Source organism: Pan paniscus, chromosome 11, assembly GCF_029289425.2.
Source record: "Pan paniscus chromosome 11, NHGRI_mPanPan1-v2.0_pri, whole genome shotgun sequence".
Taxonomy (NCBI): Eukaryota; Metazoa; Chordata; class Mammalia; order Primates; family Hominidae; genus Pan; species Pan paniscus.
The window spans coordinates 83,746,648-83,752,647 of NC_073260.2; positions in this window are offsets into that span (position 1 = coordinate 83,746,648).

Consider the following 6,000-nt stretch of genomic DNA (forward strand, 5'->3'; position numbering starts at 1 on the left):
CCAGACTTATGGGAAGACCCATTAGGCAAGTACTGGAGGATTCTGCAGTATCTCAGTGAGGCTATCCGAGGGCCAGGGCTGTGGAGTGACCTGGAGTTTTGGTGTCTTCCATCTAGCATTAGTGGCAGCTTTATAGAAGTGACAAAGACAAGATCAAGCCACTGATGTTTTGACACGACCAGAATATTAGGCTAAAATACACCAAATCTTACATAAGCTTGTAGCCTTCATTTAGTTCATTTTAACTCTATGCTTACTCCTCCAGTTAACTCCTGACTTTTGGGACTGTACACCTAGGAACTTCCTCCATCCTGTCTCTCTCCTTCTCACCCACCTGGAAACTGCTTCATGTCATGACTGAGAGAGGGGTCTCCATATGACACCAACCATCAACCCCAGAGCTCCAGTTGATTGGTCCTGGGAGAGACACCTGACCTGAGCCACGTCAAGGAGGACCTTCCTGGATCAGTCAGACTTGGGACTCATTTTAGGATCAGTTTCTGCAGATGATAAATAAACTGTAGGCCTAACATTTAGGAGCTATTGTAGACAATGTCTAGAAAGTCAACCAAAAGAGGAAGAATGCAGCTGATAGGTGGAGAAAAAGTGAGCTGAGAGTTGGTTAGCCTGTGCTTGGTCCTCTTTGCTCCTGAAGCCCAGCTGTACACACCCTGCCTTCAATGCAGCCTGGGCAGGTGACTTTTTCTATGAGCCAATCATTTCCTCTTAAGCTCTAGATCTAATTGTGTATCTGATGCTGCAACCACAGACAGCCTATTGATTGATTGATCTCTTTCTTCATTCATGGGTGTGTGCACACATTCAAAGATGGTTGTCAAGCACCAAGTGCTTTCTGGGCTTTCCCGTCCTGTCTTGCTCACATTATCCACCCATCTTTTCATAATTTCCTCTTTATTGTCTGGTTTTGTTTATGTCACACAAGGAAAAAAAACCCCTATGTTTAATAGCTATTTTAGTTTAAATGAATTGGAAAAAATTGATGAGAATGGGCCCGGAGTATGAGTTTATGACAGGCCTTAGGAGGTAGGACACTGCTAAGGATTTGTGAGCATGTGATTAAGTAATCTGTCACCAAGCTTTATGGCACATTTCTTATTCACTGGAAGCTACCAAAGACAGGGAAGTTATACTGTTTGTTCTTGAGATGCTTACAGTGAGAGAAGTGGGAAAGGATTAAGATAAATGTGGAGTATTTGCAAATAAGGAAGGGAGATCTATGTAAGGGGAAGTGATTTGGACTGCCTAACACCTAAGGAATGCTGATCTGCTCTTTCTGAGATGAATTTGTACTGTTATAGCACTTCTCATTCAGAGCTCTCAAGGTGTATGATAAATACTAGCTTATCATGGCTCACTATCCCCTTGGGCATAAGAGATTTAGAATAAGGCATAACCATGGGCCGGAAGGGATAGGAAACATACTTAATAGATGTTCTATGGGGATTTTGGTACGCAGAATGTAATTACCTGTACTGGAACTTGGCCAGAACACCAGAAGTGAATAACCTATCAGACTTGTGATCCAAGGCAATAATTATATCACTCTGTCAGCTCAAATGCAAGGGAGAATTGAGGTTAGTATCATTACCCATTTTCACTGCATATATTTCTTCCACTATGATCCATGAAAATATTTTATTCTTGAATTCCTCAAACTCACTCTGTCCAAGCTGGATGCTTCCCACAAAGCCTGCATCCAATGCATCTCTCCCACATCATCTGCAGTCATCTTTTCACTTTTCCTTCCTGCCCCACCCCAGAGCCTGCATAAGTGATGAGCAAGGGAATCTGTCCCGGGTGGGATTTCAGAGAAGACAGATGATGATACATTCTTCGTTTACTTCCCATTTCCCTCCTTCCCTCATTTCTGACTTGGACTTCTCATGACTTTTCCAGGTGCTGCCTGGTTTCCCTACATTCTTTCCCAGCTCTCATCTTCTCACAGTTCAACAGTCTCTCAAGACTTGAGGTCAGGTTGATCAGAAAGGCGAGTTCTGATTGGACTGCACTCACACCTAGGCACTTTATCCGTTAGTGAAATGGACTCAAACTTCACAACTCTCAAGGTCAGATATATAAAATGGAGCATTCGTTTGGTAATAAAAATATTATTTCTGGCTTTGAGCTTCCATTTTTCCTGATACAGAAAATGGGATCTCGTTACTTCCAAGTAAACTCATCAACTTTCATAATTTCTCAATCACTTCAGGTTAAAAATTCAGCCACATTTGGAATTTGTGTTTCCTCATTGTCTTGCAGATTGCTGCTAGCTTCAGGAAGGGGCTTAAATGTCATTTGGTCGCTTCTTGTTCTCTATCTGATGAGGTTCCCTGAGGCTGTCCCTTGAGATGGGCTTTGGGCTGCCTGGTCCTCGGACGCGGCCACCTCTGCCCAGTGGCTGGCTGAGCTGCAGCCCTGTGCTCATTGGAGGCCTGGTGGGTGGTTGAAAGGGAGAAGACTCCATTTCTGACTCATACATCTTCTTCCTAATTCTCTTTTCTTTATACTTGAACCCCTAGTTTTTGAGCTTAACCCTTCAAATTGGGAAACTTTGTTTTCTGTTTTCTTTCTGATGTTCTCACTCTCCTTCCCCCACCCCTGGAAAAATTGCAGGTTAATGTTTGCAGCCCAAGAGAAGAATCATTAAAAAGAAAGAAAAAGGACATCTTAGTTAGTATCTCAAATTATCATCTCTAAGTAAGCCAAATTCTTCTATCACCTGTATTTTGAATTTACATAAAAAACTAAGAACTTGCTGGAGATGTTTCAGACAAAACCTTAAAAAGGATATAGCATAGAAGTCCCTATTTTCTTATAAGAACCACTAGGATGTGGGTGGGTGGAAGGACAAGGAGGACAAGCCGAAGTTGCTCAGTGTGTATTGATGAGAGTGGCTATGCTCAGAAATTAAGATTTTTTCCTTAGTTACAAGTAGAACTGGGATCTGTCCATTTTCACAAGTGAAATGCTAGACCAAGATAACAAAATTAACAACATTGAGAGTTATCAGAGTTATCAGATTTGATGAGGGCTTATCAAACAGAGGTCCAGAAGTTACCCACACTAGGAAGAAACATATTTATTCTCACGATACAACATTATTAGGTAGAAATACCTGAGACTATTCTCATCAATCAGCAAGGGAGAGAAACTACATCTCCAGTGTTAATGTTTATATTTACCTGTGTGCCTGTATCTCTCAGCCTTGTCAGTACCACTGGTGGGTTCCAAGCTGCTGGAGATGGGCCTTGGGCTGTCTGGTCCTCAGACGTGGCCACCTCTGCCCTATGGCCACTCAGGTCATCCATTTGAACTTGGTTTTTGCTCCTAGAAAAGTTTGTCCAAGAAAAGAAAATATTTTCTTTTGAATCTCAGTATTTTTAGTTCAACAGCTTATAATCTTCCTTTGGCTGAAATATCTGTCTTGCACGAATGTCATTTCTTTTTTACTTTTGCACATCACATAATCAGAATATATCTCACATTGCTTAAGCGCTAAGAAAGAAGGAGTATATTATGTTTTAGAACAAAATGCATGGTCAACACTGGGTGATTGTGGTGTGCTGGGGGCAGGGAGAAGGGGTCATGGTGAAATCAGAGGAAGTGAGGTGAGTGCCTACAAGAGGCCTATTAAATGATCTGAGAGTGAGATTGGAGATGAAATTCTTTGTAAGCCATTTTTTTTAAAGCTATACTTAGTAACTGTAAAATCTTTTGGAAGCTGTGTTAACATGTCTGGTCACCAAGGCAGTAAAAGTATACTTATTTACTCTACTGTCATCTTAGAATCAAATTTATTAGGTTGGTCTTAGGGCATAAGAATGCAGCATGTTCCCAAGTCATTCTGCTAAACACCAACACTAACATCTGTCAGATGTTAAAGGGTGAATAATAGCAAAGTTCACATCTACAGGCAACAGAAGCTGACCCTGGATGACTTAAGCAGGAAAAGGAGGGTATGCCAATTCGAAGTCTTGTTGGAAAATCTGGAGAACAGGTTGAGAAAATGGGCAGGAGCCAAAGGAGAGGCAAGTGGCCAGAATCACAGCCAAAATCACACCATGGGGATAGGCTTGTGGGGATGCCACTGCCACTATTTGTAGACACCTAACACCCAACACTTCCTTTGTGCCACCAATGGCTCTCACACTGAGCCTGTGCCTCTGTCATGGCCATCTGGATGTATCTCTCTTGTCCCGCTTCTCTGCCACTTTCTTCAGAGTCAACGTCCAGTGAAGGAGCATCCAACTGGCCCTGTCCAGAGTGTGTAATGCACTAGTCCCACGAACTGAGGCAGATGACAGTAGGTCTTGGCTCCTGGTAACAGTCACACAACTGAGGATTCCCCAAACCTAGGAAGATGCTTCAGATTCCTGGCAGCCAAAAAATGATAAATGACAACAGGATATTACATAAGAAGAGGTTCCATGGTCAATTAATTTTGGAAAATGCCAGGTTTGACAGGTTTTGCTATAGGGCTTTTAAAAAATGTGATTGCATGCATGGGAAATCTCCAGGAAGGACTGTAGGATCCCTCCCTTCTTTATTGTCTTGTATGAGTGTTCTGTGGAATACGTTTTATGACTCAGTACTTCAAAGCAACAAGACTTTTTCTTGCTTTTAACCTCAGCAAACCAGTTTCTTTATGGACGCATGCAACGTTTCTAGGTATGTGAACTAGAACCGCAGTTATGAAAACTTTAAGGCTGTACTGAGGCCTCATGATTGGTTTATATCTCACCATGAGGGTAAGATTACTATTTTATGCCAGCAGCAACCATCCAAAGCTTGCTCTTCTTGGATTTGCAAGTTTGGGGTTAGTGTTGTAGATATATCACCGCCATGCACTTTTCTGTACTGAAGCTTCTCCTTTTGTTTCTGGCTGACTATCCAACCTGCCTGAACACATTAATGCAGCTTTACAAAACGTCCAAGAGACTAGCTTGTGTCTGAGAGACCTACATATAGCAGAGATGGATGTTGCCAAGATTCAAGTTCTCTGATAACTCAAAACAAATGTCCTGCTTATTTCTATAGCACTACAATGTAAGGACACGTAATTCAACAACCAAACAACAGCTGACCTTTAAGCCATGTTTGGCACAGAAAATCGCTCCTATCTATATTCATAGATGATGTCTAAACTTTAGGTCAGAGTCGTATTTTATTTGAGAATTGGTAAGCTGAGTATTATATCTTCACATGCAAATCCAAGGCCCAGCTCCCTAGGCAGTGGAGGTAAATAGAAGTTATGGGTATGACTTAAATCAGCACTGAAAGTTGAGTTTTAAAAAAATAAAGTGTTTCTTTTTTCAAATCTCCCTACTTGAAAACAAGAAATTTCTTACTATCCTTCAACTTTTATAAAATACAAAGCTAACACTATGAGATACACTCATTCATTCAAAAATATTTATTTGGGCCCATGATGTGCCAGGCTGTGTGCTCGACATGGGGGATAAAATTGTGAATAAGGCATACTCCACACCTTTAAGGAGCTTACACTTAAACTATTGTTTTGTTATCTATTTGTTTATTCCAAAGACTTTCGAGGCATACTACATTTCATACACAGTGCTAGGAGCTCAGGATAAGGAAGCGAACCGGAAAATAATGGTTTCTACTTATCAGAACATAAGCCTAGAGAGGGAGGCTGGCATTAAACCATACATCACACAGTTATTTGTAGAATCATGCTTGTGATCAGAGTCACAAACAAAAAGACCAGAATGCTGCGAGTATGTGATGGAACATGTTCTTTGGGGAAGTGGCCTGTGAGTTGTGCTCAGAAAGATGATCAGGAATAAGTGTGGTGGAGACACAGAGAGAGGATGTGAAGGTAGAAATAGAGTGTTAGAGCCAAAGAGACTTTTTCTGGTGCCAGAGGAAGACGGCCCCAAATGATGAAGAAAGGGATGGGGCCTGGCCAGACAGAGCCTTGGAGACCATGGGTGGATTTTGATCTTCATCTTAGAGGCA